The sequence below is a fragment of the Formica exsecta genome, unplaced genomic scaffold (assembly GCF_003651465.1).
Source record: "Formica exsecta isolate Colony F162 unplaced genomic scaffold, ASM365146v1 scaffold201, whole genome shotgun sequence".
Lineage (NCBI taxonomy): Eukaryota > Metazoa > Arthropoda > Insecta > Hymenoptera > Formicidae > Formica > Formica exsecta.
Window position 1 is genome coordinate 2037553 of NW_021849308.1, and position 21447 is coordinate 2058999.

Genomic DNA, 21447 nt, shown 5'->3' on the forward strand with positions numbered 1-21447 from the left:
CTTTCTTTTCCGCGAAAATACGTCTTCATTTACGCGACCGTAACTTTTTAATGGTCGCTCGGCGAGTGGTTGTGCGTTATTCGGCGCGCCGAGTTTTAACGGGGTTGCATATAGGCGCTACGTTGCGATGCCGCGAATGTGCGTTTGCGTAACGCGTACCGAGTACGAGGACGATATTGCTGTCGATCGAAATCGAGGCTAATAGGTGATTCGGACGGGAATACTTCAAGAGGGATTATCAGCCGATGACATAATGCGCCGTTCGACGATCGGACGAGACGATTATGTTCTTCGTCGATAATGGACATCGTGAAAGCGGATTCTACTTACGCGCGTTAAGATGTTCTATACAGGGTATCTCAATATAGTCGCCTATTTCCCTCGAAGCATCACATTTACTAGAAAAATACACACAATTTATGATATTGTGTTTTACTATGAAACGTTTTATGCTAAGCTTTAAAAAAATGAGTGAACTTAAAAAGTCTTTTTTCGTCTAATTTTAGGTAAATTTCGCTTAAGCGTTAATCTGATTTAAGTATAATAACATGTAATCTTTCTATTTATAGTTTAATTGTGTTCTATTTAATTCATATTTCTAATAAACACTTATTCGAAATAATATAAGAAGATTTAAACAGTTATGCTTCTTTAAAAGTAAAAATATACTTTTATGCAGCTGTGGTAGATTTAGCACGACAACTAGATTATACATTCTACTTTTTCGTAACAAATCGTCATAAACTTTTTTAACATTAACGAGCGCGATATATCGCGAAAAGCTGAGCGTCGCGCTGCAGGAAAAGCGAAATATAGGTACATAAAGACTAGAAATAATTAACATCGCCGTCAAAAGAGAAAGGGAGAAAGAGACGGAGTGGTCGAGCACCGCAAATTGAAATTTGCGTGCGATTGAATTCGCTCGCGCGCGCGCATATCCAGATCGGATTTTTCATCAATTCGCGACACGTATGTATATCCAACGTCCGGTTCTACGATCGATGCCTATTAATACCCGACACTGGTCCGACCTCCTGGTTGCTAGAACGACGTCGAGCATGTTTGGCATCGATTATTGATTTTATCATGCGGCGGTAATGACAAGCGCCGGACAGGCGCGACGCCTTGTTGCGAATGGCCCTGGGTACGCAAACGACCGCGAATGTTCGACGATCCGCGTATAACGGGCACATAATGCGCGCGCCCATTCGTCGCGCTCGTCGCATCCATCTTCGACCCGGATTTAGAGGAGCGCGATCCCTCGCCGATAGCTCTCCGCCATCGTTCTCCGCGATATAAATGACGATTGCACGTGATTGTCGAATTATGATCGTTCGCGCGTCGAGAGACACGAATATACGCGCGATAAAACAACGCGCCGATCCTTCCACCTATTTTAAGACTGACACGAGCTACGCGGAAGTTAATTAATCGCTCGACGAGAAATTTCCCGAGTGACGACGATCCTTTCACGCGAATCATCTAACAACGACGTGAATGTCGCGAGTAGTAAAAAGAGAGAGAGAGAGAAAGAGAGAGAGAGAGAGAGAGAGAGAGAGAGAGAGAGAGATAGGCGGGAATAAATAACACGATCGGGACGGGGAGGAGCACGTCATTATATTCATTAGAGCTCGTCCAAGCAGATAAAAGTTACCGGATATAATGGTGCTCCGCGTTATTAATGATCCCCGGTAATCTCTCCGCCTCTTTCCTATCCTTTTCTCCTCCCTCGGCCGCGTAGGTACCTAACGCCCACGACCGAACTTCCTCTCGTACATTCGCAGCCCCGAATTTGTTTGAAACCCCATCCTGCGCCAGCATTAAGGTCCGCTCGATTCATTCGGGCTATTATCCTTAACTACATTCCAGCGGCCACACGAGCCACCGTTTCCCGGGATTGTTTCAACTCTGATATTTCCCAGATATCTCTTTGCACAAGGGAAAAAAAAAACAGAATTTACTTCTACATTTATTGTATGAGATATGAGCTTATCTATAGCTCTAACTGTTTTAAGATAGATTTCAGCAACGGTATATTATAACTTCCACATTTATTTTTGTATTCCATAGTAGTATTATACGAAATGTAATATTTATAGAAATTTGGAGAAAAATTGTTGAAGAAACCAAGAAGTATCTCATAAATCAAATTTATTTTTTAAGACGATTAAAATAATATTACTGCAGACTCCATTAATATATGCTTCTTGGCACGTATTATTCTTATTTGCCTTAAGAAAGATAATTTATAAAAGAAAAAACCGTGTATTTTTTTCTTTGTTTTTATCATTTTATTCATGCAACGTTGGTATTGCTCGATAATCCGTTTCGTTCTCGTATTGCTTGGATGACGGCGGGAGGAAGGGTACCATTGAAGGGGAACGTAAGTCGTGATAGGATAACACGATGCTAATTAAGAAACATAGCAACGAGCCGCGTATTCTCGATCGTCCTCATTCCGCATCTGCCTCACGTTTCGTATTGCTCCTAGAGAGTTTTGAATATCTTCGTTATTCAGACACTTCGTTCTGGTCACATCCGGTGGCAGCAGTCGAAGACGAATGATTTTCGTCCTTATTCCGGACCGATCGCGCCGTCCGTCGCGTGCGCGTCATTAGCATAATCACGCATCTTTGTAAAGTTGGCGAGAGTCTCCCAGGTAACGGTCGACAGCTGTAGATAAATGGTCCTTCCCGAGATCTCCGTTCGTTTCGAACAGCCTATATATGCCGCTAGCGACGCCATTGTACCGACGAATGGGCGTCGTAAAGAGTTTAACAACGCCGCGTCGAGAAGAGAAAGTTTCCCTTAAGACCCTTACGGAATCGTTAACCGCGCGTATTTTAGAGCAGTTGTAAAGGCGGCGGCGGAGGAATGGCTGGCGCAATTGGAATCAGCCTTCATTATGATCGGTGCTTCATATCAGACTCACCCATAACTTGCCACTTATGCTCTAACAATAAGCGTCGACGCGTTAATCTTGTAATTACAATAACATCCAATAAAACATTATTGCAACACACAGAGATAGTTACAATATTTTTTGTTTTGTTGAATGTTGTATTCGAATAGTTGTCTCCATTGCTTATTTACCGTGGAAAACATTTTTAGGATGTATGGAAGGATGAGGAGAAGCAGTATATTTAATCTTACAATGAAATAAAGAGAGGAGAATATTTTTTCGGTATCTTTTGGCACAGCTTTTTCTCTTACACGCTAAAATGGTATACATAAAGATAATGATTACAGATCCGTAAAATTACTGACTTTATAGAATACTACAATAATAGAACGTTTGCATACAAGATATGAAATAAAAAATATAATATATGAAAGATAAAGTATAAAATATAATAAAAAGCTTGCGAACTCTCGATGTAAAAACGCTCGTGGAATCGTGGACAACTATCGTTTCCAATACTTGGCGCGAACTATGGCGTTGAAATCCGTTTAGAGTTAGAAAACTTCGTTCGCCTTCTCGCTTCGCAACGTCGCCCGGAAGTGCTGGCGCGTTTGGCCGGCGAAAGAACAGAGGCTTTCCGGGAAAACGAATATTTATCCGAATGGATGGACGCGAGCGAGGATCGTAACTACTGTGGAGCTGCCCTCCGTAGATAACTCCGAGACTAGGCACCCAGCAGCAGTCGCGGGCACAGACACATTCGTATTACTTAGCTCGGCGATAAACTCACCCCCGAGACCTGTAAACCCCTAACTCCCACCCGATGGCCCAACCTGCATTTTCGCCGGCATTAAACTGCCTGATTTGTCGACTCGAGTACAGACTTCCGGAGTTGGCCCCTATTATCCTCTCGGTCCATCGAGACCCGGGAAGGTGAGTCTACGTATACATATACATGTAATGTGATAAACGAGCAATCCTCTTCAATATATAATTTACACTAAGATGATTTCTCTCTTAAAATGTCTAACAAACGAAAATTATTATTTCGTTAATTTATTAATCATAGCGATAATAACTTTCTCACTCATTCATGAAATATAAAATTGGATGTGTCGCGCGAATCGATAATGGAATAAATATTCAGACTAAACTCTCCGTCGACTCTTCAATGATATAAATGATCATTAATCGGCGGATTTACATTGCGCGTGAAGCATATACGTCAGAATTATTCACGACACATTCAGCGCGAGCGTGTTCGGTTCATTAGCGGCCCTTCGTGAAGTGTCGAATGGTCATTATATTGAATAGGCCCCGCATATTCGTTTCGCGATTTAATTGGACCAACGGAGAGATTCGCGGATTCTCTCTTCCGCTGCGATGTTTCCGAGATCGTTTTCGTGCGCGCGCGGTCGTTATATTCTCGCGCCATCCCTTTCCTTTTTAATAACGAAACGTATGAACGTATGCCCATAACAAAAAATGCGCGCATCGGTTCCCGGAGTTGGACGCGCTGAAAGCGCACTTCTGAACATAGGGTCGATGGTCGCTGGACGTTGCAGCGAATTACGAGCCAGCATTTTATCAATTTACGACAAAAATCCGATTTGCGTCACGCGTGACGTGATGCTGTGCGTCGATAGAGAAAAAGAGAGAGAGCGAGAGACAGAGAGAGAGAAAGAGACAGAGAGAGAGAAAGAGAGTAGGTGGTGGAGTACACGGCTAACGAGTGCTCGATTGTAAATAACTGCTGCAGATTGCCAGCCATCGTCGGAATGTTAACCGATCAATGCTGCGTATCTTCCGCAAAAGTATATACGTATATCGGGATGGAAGATTGCTAAGTGCGTACGAAATAAGTCAGAATTCGAGAAAAAAACTCTCATTATTGAATAAAATTATCAAATAGATCTGTTTCTTATTATACTTTTATGTTCATTATTCCGATAAAATGACATATAATGACATATATGTCAAAACATATATTACATTTCATATTGATCGAATCCTGATTTAGGCGTCCTTAATACGCCATTCGCGAATTATCGAGCAGCGAACCGTTGCGGTGTATACTCACCTTAATTAATAACCACTGTTTGATAGTTACTGTTTTCCGCTATATGCCGTATCCATTACCTATAATATAAACATGAAATGCTAGGCATTAAACGGAGTATTACGATAAAGTACTATAATTAGTACAAGAAATTGATCTCCCACCTCCCCCCTCATCGGGATATGTATTATCATGTATATATATATATATATATATATATATATATATATATATGTGTACAGGATATTAAAAGAACCATTCAGTATTTATATGGTAGACGGAACATACCATACTGAGTAAAAAAACCTTAGTAAATATAGTCGAAAGCTCAACCGTTTCTGAGATATAAACATTTTTGTATGTTAGCATCATGATTGACTTACTCGCTTCTACGTGTGGCACGTGTCGCTGCGATGTTTACCTGAGTGTTTATAAACCGCGTTCTGAATGTACTCATTCAATATCCATACATACTTCATAACAAAAGATTTCACCGGCACAATCAGTCAGTTGTCATCAACCGGCGATTGCGGATCTTTGCGTGAGGATTATTTGATGATTACACAGTGATTTTTTAAAAGTTTTAAGACAAGTATATAATAAAATATTACTGAATTATTCATTTTTATAATTTTATTTTATATTCATACATGATATATGTACATGCGATTTTAATGGTCAGACGTCAGTTTTGGACGTTGACTCGATCGATTTTAATAAGAACCGAGATCGCGAGAAAAGTAGATACTCCTGCAATAGACGGATTATGAGATGCTTCGTGGCCGCGTGATGTACGAGACGTCCGTTAGGTGAACGCATACACGTACGCAGGATTCCGAGCGATATACGTCGGTTCATTACAGGAACGGTGCGCGCGACGCTAATGTGACATCAATTATGCGCCAATAACATAACAATACATAACACGTCGCATTGCTTGCATAACAATGCACCGTGACCTCCCCTTACCCTTTCCTGCCTCACTCGCCCCCGGTCCCGGTGCCCTACGATTGGTACCCGTATATCCTTCTATTGTGCATCGTGTACGGCCGATTGCCGCGCGTAATACGCCGTGTAATTCTGTCGTCGCGTTATTACATTAACGTCGGGTCGCCGCGGCGAGTTTTCGACTACGACGGTCCGATCCCGCTCGCTAAATTATACAACGCGCCCGATCGGCAAGGTCGTGCATTATTCCACGTTAAATGCGTCGCTTTTGCACGACCGTTCGAAATAGCCAATTCATCGTTGCATTTGAGAGAAAGTGGGAGCGAAATTGTAGTTCACATGTCACTAAAAAAGGTAACGTAATTTTTGTGCCACAGGATAAATTGATAGACGGGCAGGCTGCGTACATATCGGTATTATTCATACGTGACTCGAAGACGGACGTCGTAAGGTTATTGTCTTATTAGCATTTTCCAAAAATAATTATTTTTTTAGTGCCTTTTTTTAGGAAAAAAGTAAACCTGGAGGACCGATTGAAAGCTATTATCAAAATGTAATTGTCGATTGCGGCGCGATGCAAGTGTCCCCGAGATAGCGATCAATAGGAAATTGTTTTTTCGTGTTTGCTATCGGCTGATCAGTGCGCGGATGATTAAATTAAAATGTTTAATCCGCGATAGCGACAATAAAGTGGGTGGATATCGAGGCATAACATGCATGATTGCGCGATTTTGCGTCATTAATACTATATTTGTTGTTATCGCAGTAAGTGCTCGTTGAAGAAAACATCGTAATTATTCAGCCTTTCTAAAATTTGCACGAAATTGCCGATGTAAATCAATATAATATACACATCATATTTAATAGCCAATAGATTGTTTATAAAATTCATAAAATTGCCTATTATATTAATTTTTATATTTTAATAGATATAAAAACATTGATAATATATTTTCTAAAATATTTTTTTTATAAATTTTCGGAAAATTATTCTTTTGGTATCTTGTTTTAAGTAGTAACAATTTTTATTTTTCAGGTATGCTGGATGCATTACAGATATGAGGTAAGAAAAGAGTTACTTTAGATTTTTTATGTACATTGTGTGTTTCTTGATTTATTTGTTCAAGTAGCCCATTAATTATATAATGCGCTAAGATCAGGCAAATTTTCACATTGCCTTTACAATAATTCGTTGCTTTGTTGGGAATTATCGGCGAGTTGTGGATCGTTAGTTTCCCGCGATTGTAATGTGTCTACGATCCGATAATCCGCTCGTAGCTGCTATATGCACACGAGATCATTCATTATGTAGAATCTGTCAAATGGCCCCGACCGCGAAGCTGCTAAAAGGACCGGTATGAACGAGGCGCAGGGCGCAGGGCGTATTCGTTCCTGTCGAGTTTGCGTTACGCTCGCGTTTGCGGTGGCTCGGCGTTGCGGTCGCGATTCGATGCCCATTCAGCAGTTCGGTTTCGGTTTGCTTTGGAAATGACCCAAGCACTCTAAACGAAATCCCTCGAACCGGAAAGGCAAACCGTCGCGTCGCTCCCGGGCCGGGTCGCGAGCGGCAATGGGCCGCGTATTTTTTTCGTGCCGCTCCGATTACGGGATGAAACTGAAATTGAGTATTCTTGCACGGAATTGCGTTCGCGAAATCGCGGCCCAAATTGTTATCGTCGTCGCGCACAAACGGACATCCCTGTCGCACGTTAAGCGTGACGAAAGCTCGGACGAAAACATCTCGCGACGATCGACGGGAAACAAATCTAGCGTAGCGTTGTCGTGTTTTATTTATTTTTCAGGTATGCTGGATGCATTACAGATATGAGGTAAGAAAAGAGTTACTTTAGATTTTTCATGTACATTGTTTCTTGATTTATTTGTTCAAGTAGCCCATTAATTATATAGTGCGCTAAGATCAGGCAAATTTTCACATTGCCTTTACAATAATTCGTTGCTTTGTTGGGAATTATCGGCGAGTTGTGGATTGTTAGTTTCCCGCGATTGTAATGTGTCTACGATCCGATAATCCGCTCGTAGCTGCTATATGCACACGAGATCATTCATTATGTAGAATCTGTCAAATGGCCCCGACCGCGAAGCTGCTAAAAGGACCGGTATGAACGAGGCGCAGGGCGCAGGGCGTATTCGTTCCTGTCGAGTTTGCGTTACGCTCGCGTTTGCGGTGGCTCGGCGTTGCGGTCGCGATTCGATGCCCATTCAGCAGTTCGGTTTCGGTTTGCTTTGGAAATGACCCAAGCACTCTAAACGAAATCCCTCGAACCGGAAAGGCAAACCGTCGCGTCGCTCCCGGGCCGGGTCGCGAGCGGCAATGGGCCGCGTATTTTTTTCGTGCCGCTCCGATTACGGGATGAAACTGAAATTGAGTATTCTTGCACGGAATTGCGTTCGCGAAATCGCGGCCCAAATTGTTATCGTCGTCGCGCACAAACGGACATCCCTGTCGCACGTTAAGCGTGACGAAAGCTCGGACGAAAACATCTCGCGACGATCGACGGGAAACAAATCTAGCGTAGCGTTGTCGTGTTTTATTCGTGATTGTGTACGCGATCGAAAAACTATTCATATAATCCAGAGATTTATTCTTGTTAGAATGGATAAAATTGAAGAGATTAGAGTACAAATATTTATATATTAGATTATATTCGTATAATGAATACGCGCAAATTTATTTTCGTTTTTAATCATTTCTAGATATTGTTAACATATTCAAACGAAAAAGTTTGTTTTAGTGGTATATTTTAATCAGTCTTAAAATCTTTTTTCTGTTTCTAAGATAAAAAAATGATTATTTCTTTTTAAAGATATTGAGGGATTATTTTTACAATTTGCAATACTTTTGACACGGATATATATCTATCCATCAAATCTTGATCAATCTCGGTAACATTTTATGCTGCGTGGAAAATAAAAGCTGTATTGCACGAACGAAAAAGAGCGTATACTCAAGTAATAGACCGCAGCTTTCAAGTAGATGAAGGAATACAGAAGTCGAGCGTATCGAGAAATCGGTGTATCGCTTAGCGCATGTACGCACGAGCGAGTAAACGAGCGAGCTCTATGGCGAGCGAAGAATCAAAGTAGATGGGAGGAAAAGGGCGAGCAGATACAGAGAGGCGGCATAGGAAACGTAGCCGTGCAAGGGGGAAAGGGGCGAGCAGGGTTGCACAAGAGCGAGGGTTGTTATTGCAGATTGCGAGTGGGGCGAGGACCCGAGTCGCACCATCGTTCGAAACCGTACGACAGAACCACGAGCAGGCCCGCGCCACCGCTCTTTTCGGCCTTGATGCAGGTCTCTCAATAACGAAAATCTATACGGTTTCATTTGTCTGCTAGGCACGACTTTATTTGCGAATCGTCGAGGAGCTTGGGAAAAACGGGGCACGCACTGCGGGCGAAATCGGTAATCGGGACGGACAAAAGCCTGAAAATAAAATTTCGTGCCGCGACGGTTTCATTTGTCTGCTAGGCACGACTTTATTTGCGAATCGTCGAGGAGCTCGGGAAAAACGGGGCGCGCACTGCGGGCGAAATCGGTAATCGGGACGGACAAAAGCCTGAAAATAAAATTTCGTGCCGCGATAAAAAATTCCCGACTAACCTTGCCGGCGCCCGCCGCGCGAGGCCGAAATACCTAGAGTTTTACGATGCGATCCCCAATCAATAGGATAAAACGGCGTGTATAAATTTTTATTGGTGGAAAACTGTATTTTCAGTCCGTGTGTATGTACGCATAACGCAGTGCATAGTTCGAAATATTTTTGTTGCAATAAATTGCTATATATGTCGCAGAGTATATTTCGACAACTGTGATAGAAACACGATAACATTCGATTATTAAATGCGTGTTCAAATACAAAGTAGAATTTATGTGGAAAAATATGGCTCTTGCCTGAAAAAACGGTATATCGTAATAAAGCATTGTGTGGAATAAAATTTTTTTTTTTTTTATTTTTGAATGTGGAATATTTCATAATTTTCGTAGTCGTAATACTTTTTGCCTCTTTTTTTTTCAAGCATATGCTATAACGGCGAAATTATTGAATAACTATCGCTCGATGATTTTTTAATGCCGAATAGTTCTTTTTTTTCGGCGAGAGCGCGTGATCGGGTTAAACGCGCAATCGTGCTACAATAGAATCGTTAGCCCGGCCGTTAATGAACACCAACTGACGTCGCTCGTATTTTATTTAATAGCCGAAATGGCAGGCGCTGCAGGCAGTCGAATTGTGTTTTGTAACAAACAACAATGGGCGAGGCAGGGTACGAAACGACGCATCGGACGGTAGACTCGTAATGTAGGCTTGGATTATTGGATACTGTATGTGCACAGTCGCTGTCGCGGTATAATATAAAATGCGCCCGCGTCTCTGTAATTAATTGTAAATAATTAACGGGTTACTGTTCGCGATGACATAATAAATGTCACGATTTTAAAGCGGAACGCGCGTACGCGCAAATGTGGTTTGCTCTTCCAAGGAGATTATCCGCATTCTCCGAAAATATTGTACGTATAAATTGTTAAAAATTAATACGGAGAATTTTGTCCGATTTATTCTACGATATTTCATACGAACGCCGAACAAAATGGAAAGATATTGCGTCGAACGGCATTGGATGTTTAACGGTGATTCTAATTCGATCTTTCCGTGGGAGAGGACAGATATACCCGTGCAAAGAAGAGAAGGGTGTATTGAAGAGTCGGGTGAATCGATAAATTTCGATTCACGTGCCGATACCGCAGTTTCTAAGTATACGGAGCGCACGTGCCGGTACACATATCGCATGCACGCACACGTAACGTCTATACATACATATAGCGTATACACCAAAACGAACGTAATCGCGTACATACGCACACGTTAGTTCCCTTTACTGAACTCTATTCGCTTCTATTCGGTGTTTACGGCCGAAAGCATTAACGGAGAAAGAGCGAGAGTGTATGGGCAATAGAGAGATAGAGAAGGAGAAAGAAAGAGAGAGAGAGAGAGAGAGAGAGAGGAGAGAAACGCATTATTGCAACTTGCCCGACCGAGCCCCGCCGCTACCCCAGCTGCCGCTGCTGTACCAGGGTGTAACAGACCCCTCCGAGCCTGGTTCCAGCACCGAACCAATAAGGTCATTTTTCTCTTGTATAATCCAGCCAACCGGCAAACCGGGAATCCCGTTTGCGCCGAGTTAACGCAGAGTTAATAGCCGGTCCATAATGTATCGAAGCCCAGGAATATTAAGGGATTATGGCGGCGCGCACGGTCGCCCCGACAAGTCAGCGAGGCCGAGGGACTTTTCGGCTCGGATTTTGTCCTACTTTCCGGATTTTTACATTGCCGACTTAAAATACTCTAACAGAAAAACGATAACGTGGAAGCGCCAAGTAGACGATCTTGATTGCTAATCATAGTATGCAATTGGAATTGACGATAATAATAGCTTTTTTCGCAAAATATGCAAAGTGGTGGAACGTGCTTTTAAGACCATTAAAGTCGAGTAAAGATTAAGAAAATAGCTCATTAGAACATTGCTTAATGAGATTTCTTTTATCCGATGTCTATTTGAGAGCAAAATACGAGAAACATATTTTAATAATATTACAATTTTAATCATTAATTTAAATTAGAAATTATCATTTTATTTTGCAAAGAAAAAAATTATACCAAACAAAGAAAATCTTTTAATGTACCTTTATGTGATTTATAACTGATTTATTTTATCTCATAATAACAATTTTTATCTTCTTAAAGGCAAGAGTTTAAAAAAAACTTAGCATGAATATGTATTGTATTTTGTATTCCAAAATTATATAAACAAAGTGTGTTTTTGTCACAAAGAGATATATTGTAATAACATTACGTGAAGATCGCCGGTAACGTTTAAAGAGCACGGGTTATACGACGGAACGAGGCGGTCTAATCCAGAAGAGAGAAGTGACCTGCCGGGCACTTGCGGTCTGGTAATGTTGTTTTAAGCGCGGCACTTACCACAGCGACAAATAATCATTAGGCAGAGTTCAGTGGCTCGCTGGAGGTTCGGGGAGCGGTGCGGGGAAGGTGAAAGCTCGCGGCCAGTAAATATCTTTCCTACCATTTTCGTCGCCGCTTATAGGCCTCTCATCACCCACACGCGGCCAGCCTATCCGCATCCCTAAGCCAGATTATCCCCTTAGAGATCGCTGAAATATATATTTTCATCTATACATGTGTATTTCAGTTCGGCTATCAAATATATCGGCCAGCCCGTCACGACGAATAAATATCGCGTATAAACACGTTTCTACGGATACTATATTAAACGCAACAGAAAGACGATATTTCAGTCTCTATAAAATTATTTCGAAATTCTACTTGGGCTACTTAATCGAATTATTTGTTTTGAAAGTGGCATAAGTCAAATTTTTTGGAAACGATGCGTCTCTGAGTAAGATATTGGCGACGTACCAATTTTAGATGAACTTCCAAAACTCTTTTTACGCTATTTTCAAAAGTTTATTTTCTCTTATATTAGCAATCTCTTTACAAGATAAATGTAAACGCATTTCCTTCTTATTTTATTATCTACAATGAAATTTAGTAATTTATTTGCATCTATTTTTAGCATATATAATAAAATATTACAAAATTATAAGACTCTTCTTTTAAATTAGCACGTTTTCAGAGAAAACAAAGGCGAATTCAACTAAACGTTCAATTAAACGTGATTCCTCGACGGCAGATATTGGAACACGAAAGTTTTCATTGTCAATCACGACCGTGCTCGAGAGCGAGCGACCCGATTTGACGGGAACGAAGCGCCGCGTTTGACGACGATGCTCGGAATAAATAATTACGTTTAATCTGCCGGAAGCGCCGTTTTCCCGTTTATAATTCACCAGCTACACGCCCGGAGAATCGCGTCAGCGATTTAGTATCATACGTGTTAACGCCGGCCACCCCGTGCCGTCGGTGCCGTTCGCTGCTGCATCGAGAGCGAGAGCGGACGTCAGATAGAGAGAGAGAAAAAGAGACAGAAAAAGAGAGAGAGAGAGTGGGTTGATGCACGAGGGGCGCGAGTTTTATAAACTGGAATGAATGTGCGCGGGCTCGAATGTAAACTGCGGGCTTGGGCGAGGTCGCGGGGTCAAGGGTTGGAGGTTTATCTTCCCGCAGTTGCGAAGCGATACGCCCGCCATTGAAGTTGCGGCGGCATGCGGGCTGACGGAGGGGGAGTATGTGTGTTGTAGCAGGGTGCAACACTCGCGGGGGTGTTACAAGTCGGGATTCGGAGCAGATTACGTCACTCACCACGCGATACGGACTGCCGCGCGCCGCAATAGTTGCATCCGTATGGCGCGACTCTACGACGGGGTTTCTACGGCGCGCAAACTTTCCCTGCGATATTAATAAACCGGCGGCGCGTTTCTCTCCGCGGGCTCGGAAGTTTTGGGGCTGACGAAGAATCGAGTGGTAATTTCAGTATAGGAGGATGCGAGCGCCGTGAAACTTATAACCACAGAGAACATAATTTTGAAACGGATGCTGGACACGAGCCCGCTCTCGCGGTTTCGTGTTCTCGCGTTCTCGTTTATTAATTTACTATTCCGGTAATAATCGTATCGATACGCTTAAAATGAGCGGGACACGGACTTCGGTAATGCGAAATCGTTGTAGGAATGAAAAACTTCGCGTAATTAGAATCGCGCTCCCCCACACTCCTTTGCGCACTCGCAGGGAAGGGAAAATTGGCATTTCTTTCCGCTATTATCCATGCTATTTGGAATTAATGTACGCTACGGGGCGCAATTTACAATTTGCATATTACATGGAATATTATGTGACCGCTGCGACTTTTCAAGGTGCGGCGAGCGCGCGTGTGCTCGCAATTATCGAAATAATATGCGGTTCAACAATTTCGTGATCTATACAATGCGCGATATCGCGTTACGCTCTACGCTCGATATAATTACATCGAATTTAATTAAATATACACAGCGCGTGTTTCTTTGTTAGAATAGTGCGCATGCACATCGCACGTTGCGCGATAATAATGATAGCGTAAACGAATATAGAGCCCGTATCGTTAAAATCTATTTACATGGAAACATTTTCGAACGGTAACACAAGAGAATTTCTCGTATATACGCTTCACGATAATCTTTATCGAATCATGTTTTTAAATAATATGATATCATATTATTTACAAGAATATTTTAAACAAAATAATTTATTGACGAAGTAATTATTTTCATTGTATTTTTCAAAATTTATATTTTATATTCTACATTGTAGAATAAAATATAAGATAATAAATAATTTGTTTTAATGAAATGTAAGATACATTTTATTCTACGATAGAATAAAATATATTTTACATTTTATTAAAACAAATAATGAAAAGTATATCATAAGATGACATTATTTTAAAATAAAATGGAATATCGCGATAATGTATCGAAAAACGATCAATATGTGCTTGATTATTATTGATTTCACGGCGCGATTATCGATGTGCTTTATATTAACACCTCGTAAAACGTGCGCGGGAGCGTGCACGGGACTTAAAAGACGCAACGATCGCCGCTAAACTTCGCAAGGAAATTAAACCGATAGTCCGACGCGGACGCCGGGGCTCATTTGCATCAATTACTGACCCCCGAAGTTTCTTCTACGGCGAATTAGCCGCCGGGGAACGCGTCGAATGCGAGATAAAAGGAAGAAGAGGAGGCGGCGGGATCTATTAAAATAAAGGAGAAAAACAAGTTTCGAGATAGTTGCGTTACGAGCGACGGGGGACGCATAACGATCCGTGCTCGACGGTCGGCTGAGTTACGTCGCCCGCCGGGAAGTTATGCTCTCTGCTTATCTTTCGAATTCCGCGCTTGTCCTGCAGGACGTATCCCTTGGTGCTTTCAGCCCGGCGCGGATGCGAGAAGCGGACTTGGCGAAGCGTCGGCCCTGATAACCCTCAATAGTATCGTGAATTTCGACCATGGACGATAAAACTGTCTCTTTTTTCTTTCTTTTCTTTTTTAACAATAGTGATGCAGTTTAATTAAGAATAACAGAACATATCTATTAGACACGATAAGTCTTATCCATTGATAAGTATGCTCGCACAAAGACATTATGATATATTTTAATTATCAATCGAAAGTTAGAATTTTATTTTAGTTTGTTGTTAATCGCACAATTGGAATTCTTTATTGCTTCAGATTTAAATATAATTCTTTTATATGATTTATGCCTTATTTTTGCCTTGCTCTTGTTAAATCTGATGTTATTCCGAGAAATGATATGCTTTTACTATTTACTTTCTTACTGATAAAAAATATGAAATTATTACCAAAACGAATGCATGATGTGATAAAAAATTAGTACAATTGAGACTCCGATTATATTCTATCGATTGACGAGAATCGTAGCGGATTGTCCGATTTCGAGGATTCGTATTCGCGGTTCGCATCAGCGGCGATTCACGGTATCCCGCGCGTCGACGTTTAACGCCGAGTTCATTGATACGACCGACGCGCGCGGGCGAGCGATTAATGAAAGCGACTGGTATCTATAGTCGTCTGGTCGAAACGCGTTTGGTGTACGATGGAAATGTGAATCGGTGGAAACGGGGATCGTGAAGAGTGGTCCGCGTTTCCCCTAGGGGAGCACGGGGATGCGCGCACTGCTATAACATGTCGTGCGAGGGCACGACGGTAAAGAGAAAGAGAGAGAGAGAGAAGAAAAGAAAAAAAAACGCGAAACGAGCGGCTGAATTCCGCGCTGCAGCCTCGTCGTCGGTGACCGTAGCAGCGCGGATATTGTTGGACATTCCTCGGGCAGTGCGAATGCGGTCATCTGAATGCCGGGCGCGTAAACCACGCCGAATGGCCCCGCGAGTCTGGGTCGTGCGGAAAGGGCAGGGATCGCGCGGGGGTGCGCAGGACGACGAGCAGGGCGGTTAGGCGCGGGATACGGAGGAAGGAACGAGAAGAGAGAGAGAGAGAGAGAGGCGGAGAAGATGGGTGTGTGTGTGTGTGTGTGTGTGTCAGAGAGAGAGAGAGAGATGGTCGTATTGTGGAAAATCTACCCACTGCTGCCGCAGCTATGCCGCCAAATCGCGTTCGCGCTATTTTAATTAATCGCCGACGTCCGGGACGCTGATTCGTGAGAACGAGCGGGCGAATAGCGGTTGAATGTTTTTCAATGGGCCAAAACGACTCAGTAGAGAACACTCATCGCGAAAACATTCTCAATATCCCAAGTAGCAAGATGACGTGAAATGACATCTTAATAACGTTTTAATGACGTTTCTAACATTAATAAGACATCATTAAAACGTTATTTGATGTTATGTTGCTACTTGAGATGTTGCGTAAATTAGTGGAATTTAATTCTGCCTGAAAGAAATTTTTTATTAATGTAATTAAATAGATGATCACTGTAGGATGGCTATATTTTTAATCCGTAAATGTTTTCAAAAACGAGCAATTTTTTATTAAATATAGAAAAAATGTGGTATAATAAAAAAAGTCTGAATTTAATTGAAATATATTGTTCCACACGGTATCACAACATAATTTGAATATAGAATAAATATAATTGTTACCGAAAAAATAGCGATTAAAATTGAAATGATCGTTTCTCCCTTTTTCGTTTAAAAACATGCCTACAGCACGCAGCAATCGAATTTTTTATGCGTTCATGTGAAAGATCTGGATGCGCGATAACTATCTTGGGCTTGGCTGCCGCCTATAATCCAGGCGTTATCCTGCAGCAGAGGCGGAGGCACGCCATGTACACGGATATCGCCGGGGCACACGGGACGCTACGTAACGAGACACGTCCGACATTTAACGGATCCAAGATATCCCCGTCGAATGCTTCAATCAGGGTCGACGATGGCGGCGGCTCGGCGGCGAGGAGGGCAGGGGTTGAAGGCTTTATACGTCATTCAGCGGGTATACACCGGGGTGTACGGGGTGCCTGCAGCCGCACCGGCGGCTTTATTAAAGCTACCGAGCTTTAATCAAACACAAGCGCAGCCGGTGCAGCGCGCGATGCAAAAGGGTGCGGGTGATCGCACGAGCCGCTATTGAAACTAGCGTCGCCGCCGCCGTCGCCGTAGTCGTCATCGTCGGGATTATTTCGCGGCAATTGAAAAATACAAAACGAGGAAGAAGCGTAGAAATCCGCGGTCGCGCGTTTAGTTTGTCGGATGTAAAGAGAATTCGTCTAGACGAGTCTTCGTTTCCCCTTAACGTTGCTTGTTTTCACAATTTTTCGCGGAGATAACGCTGGGAAAGCGAAATATGTAATGCGTTGTTACCGTGATTAATCCTAGTGAATAGTCAACAAATATCGTCTAATTTTTGACACAGCTTCTGTGATCCTATGCGCTTTTTAAATAGTTAATAATAGGACAAGATCTTATAATTTCATGATATATTTTACATATATATTGAATACTATGGTATATGTACAATCTACTCTTAAGCAAAATTATTTTTTCTAGCATAATATATACTAATTTCTAAGTATTATGTATTTTAATTAAAATTTAAACAAAAAATCTTATTTAAATTGTTGCTTGCTTTTGAATCATATATTAAGAAATCAATTGAAAATCTATGCGCATGTGCAAAAAGTCCGTTTTTTTTTCAAAATCAATAAATTCTTTACCATTTAACGTTTAGTAAATATTGCACGATTGTGGAACACGTGCAGCACAAAAAAACCCAAATGGATTTACTAATGTACCAATTTTGATTGCAAGAACCAATTAAGTTCTGAACGTGCTTAGTTTCAATAAAACGCATAAATGTTCTAAATATATCAAAAAAAGTACACAGCACTTTTATTAACCACCATTTTAGCGAACTGCAGCAAAATATATGGTATTGACAGTATGAAATTGTTTTGAACGGTTATTTTAGCTTGTATATATCTGAAAAAAAATGGTCCGTTTTCTCCCTTTGTGGCCTTTATATCTATTTTTTCAGTCAGATCTAAATAACAAATAAATATATAAGTTATTGATATTGCGTGCAAAATTATTCATAAACCGTTGTTATCGATTCGATTATCAGCAGTTATTATCTCACGCCGATCGAGAGAGTCATAAATTTCTGCCGTAAATATCTCCAGAATGATTTCTGGTCCCTTCACTGGGGTGGGTGTATCAGCTGGATTTCTACGATATTGACGATGGGTCACCCGGCTTAATTACGAGCCCATGGTTTATGGCACGGAACAGGCGGGTCAACGTTCCTGACATGTCACGACGCTTCGATAAACGCTTCGGCGCCTCGAGTACAACGCATTACATGCAATCCTGACTAATACACGAACTCGTACGAGTCTGCCTCTCTTCCTTTCAATTTTTGTAGCAGAGCCGCTAAATTCGCCATACAGAGAGATTCAATATAGAAATCTACTTTGTTGCTTGCAATAAATGCATTTTTGCATTTAGATTCTTCCAAATATCTAATATCATATTATTTTTGGAAGGTTGTATCAAAAAATATATTACGATTCAACTTCAACTTTATGAAGAAAAGATACAGGATTTTATCGAAACTTTAGAAATAAGATGTAAATTTTACACAAATATTTATAGCGACATTTTTTATTTCTGGATTATACAAAATTTAATGTAGCTTGCAAAGTTTAAGGATTATCAGTATAGTCATAGTTTGAGTAGTCAAAACAATATGTAGGTCGAAAGGTACAAAATTTCGCGGGTATGCTTGACGCTTTATCGTGACATAACCACGTGAGCGTGTATGATATCAGGCAGGCATCTAACACCGCTCGTGATTACTGTCATAAAAATTTATATACGTCGCCCATCGGACATCGGCGACGATACTCGCGTAATAAAGTGAAAACGACCGTCCGAGATTCGCGAAGGAAAATAAATCGGCGGTGGACGAGAGGACTTCGGAGACGATCGCTCTTTCGTACTTCTCAGTCACCCGTTGAGCCCGCTCGGGGGTTGCGTATATCGCGAAAGTCTTCTGGAAACGATCCCGCAAGTCGTAAACAACCCCGGAGCTCGTCTGGCCTTCCAGATATATGACGTAATATTTTTGTGCGTGACAGATCCCGCGGGCATTTCTACGGCCATCGATCGGGTCTATACGCATTACTCTTGCACGCAACGGTTCCTTCGTGTCTCCTCCGAATTCGACCAGAAATGAAGAAAAGATGTCATGCAAGAACACTATTCAGAATATATAATATATAATATATAATATATAATAATTATGTATTTTGAAAAAATTTGGAAATTTTTTTACGATGGTTATATAAAAAATATTTTGATAAAGATAAAAAAAGATAATAATATCTATTATATTTACATTTCTCACATGCTCTCTCTTTATAATCTTTGCGTTTACATTATATAATTTAAAAAAAGGTCGAATAAAGAGAGTAAATAGGAAACGCCTGCCGTCGTGGCAGTATATGTCGGTAACAAGATATTGACACTGGCCGATAATGGTTGTTGGGCTAGCTGACGGGCGCAACTTGGCCGAAAAGCCGAGCGGCGACTTGAGAAAATGGGGTTGAAATTGGTGAGAGAGGCCTCGGCTACTCGTCGGTCGGTAGCTCCTTCGAGATACTTTTCCGCTCGAGAAATCGTTCTCATCGATCGGTTCTCGCTATCGCAACGTCGACTAACTGGCGACACATTCCAACAAGATTCGAGAATCCAATTGTACATATGTGTTGCTGTGAACAAAAAATCGATTGTCTCATTTCAGCGAATAGCCTTGGAAAGCTCAAATTCGATTGCGATATTTTATGATTGCTTATATATTCGTATAGTTTTGTAATTAATAAATGCTGATAAATTAAAAATTTGCACGTAAAATATTAAAATTTGTTATTTTATGAAGATTTTTAAAATTGAATTATTGTACTTAGTACTTGCTTTTAATATTTCTATGAAAAATATTAGATGTAATAAAAATTACCTGTTAGAATCCTCGGTTTAAGCTAATTTTAAAATTGAAGAAAATGACAAGATTTACTGAATTGATTTTCACGAATATAAGCTATTTATATTAGACGTAACGTTGTAAAATAAGATCGACAATAAAGTCGAAGTCGAAGATAATATAATTGGAAGCTTAACGCGGCGAGACAGACGGAGGCTTGTTCGATATACGACACTCATATTCGAGAGGAACGTGCTGCACTTCGAGGAACACGATCTTTTCTGGGAATATCGAATAATCCAAGACACATCTGCCGGTTGAGCTGATATCCGTCTTTGTCTCCGCAATGGTTGCTGTGTGATTTATACGCTAGGATATTGGCTCCAAGATGGCGTTACATCTACAGTGACGGATCGGTACGTCTTCTGGTACAATCGCTGCGCGAAATCACGATTTTCAAGTTGTCTCGCTTATTTTCAATGTACCGTTGCATGAATTATTCCGAAAACTAGGTCGCTTACCCTATCAACGGAGAGCTTTTTAAAGAATATATCCACGTATCAGGGAAATTTTTCAAACGACGTCTTCCAAGATGACGAAATTAGCTTGCAGAAATTATAATGCTGTCGTTTGATAAAATCGGAATAGTTTGGCTTCTTCTCCACTAAGTTCTTGTCGAACGAATAGATAGATTGTCGCCGTCTCCCACTCGAACGAGACAATATTGATGTGCGATGAGTTCAAGAGGTCCGGAGCAGGCACGATGGAACAACTTGCTTGCCGCCGGCAGAACAAGTGTCCTCTCGTTTTTTGAGTGGTGATAAATGTGACCGGGGTCAGTGGTGATTTTAAGACCGATTTCATCAACGGGATCCGCCAGTAACATCTTAATGGAAATGTCAGACGGTGAGATCTCAAAACTCCTACAACCGCATCCTAAATCTCTCTTCATATTGTTGCGTTGTCTCGGAATGGAGGCAAAGCTGATAAATCTATCGTATACCATCGTGCTAATCGCTTTGTATTATTCATCGCATGAGTTATCGCGATCAAGAAGCTACATTTATCAAAGTGCGCGGTCTTATTGTTATTCTACAGCGTTGTCTCGCGGCTTGTGCAGCTTACACAAATATACGGTGTTACATAGTTGGAGTTTCATACATGTTTCATCTTTAATACATAACTATGCCCAGGGAGAGTGTAGCGCATGCCTCGTCGAGTAGGCCCCGCGCAAAAATAATGCCGCTATGCGCCCAGCAGCAGCCAGTAACAACGGGTGCAACTTTGTGCACGTGGCTGCCAGCGGCGGCGCGAGATATGTCCGGGGTGCACGCCTTTCGTGAGAGCGCCGCATTTGCAAGACGAAACGGTTTCATTTCCTGGAATCCATTTTAGCGCCTCGCCTTCTGACAGGTTATTAGTAGTACATAGCTAACTCGAGCCGATTATACTCGCGTAAGCACCGGTGTCTCGTTTGTCGTCTTCATACTAGCTGCTATTTTCTCCGCTGGTGATAACCGGTAATGCATCGCGCTGTAATTTCAAATGCATTAATCCTTGATCGACGTGTGCTGCTATGCAGCAGTATTTTGCAGCAGCATGGCGATA

General features: G+C 41.6%; 1 protein-coding gene across 1 annotated transcript in view; it reads left to right on the top strand.

The window, feature by feature from the left end:
• LOC115234611 (CUGBP Elav-like family member 4) overlaps positions 1 to 21447 on the top strand; it is a 714297-nt gene that overhangs the window by 38292 nt on the left and 654558 nt on the right. The window contains exon 2 of the mRNA XM_029805804.1: positions 6946 to 6972. The gene's annotated coding sequence lies outside the window, so the exon portion shown is untranslated. The remainder of the gene's footprint in view (positions 1 to 6945; positions 6973 to 21447) is intronic.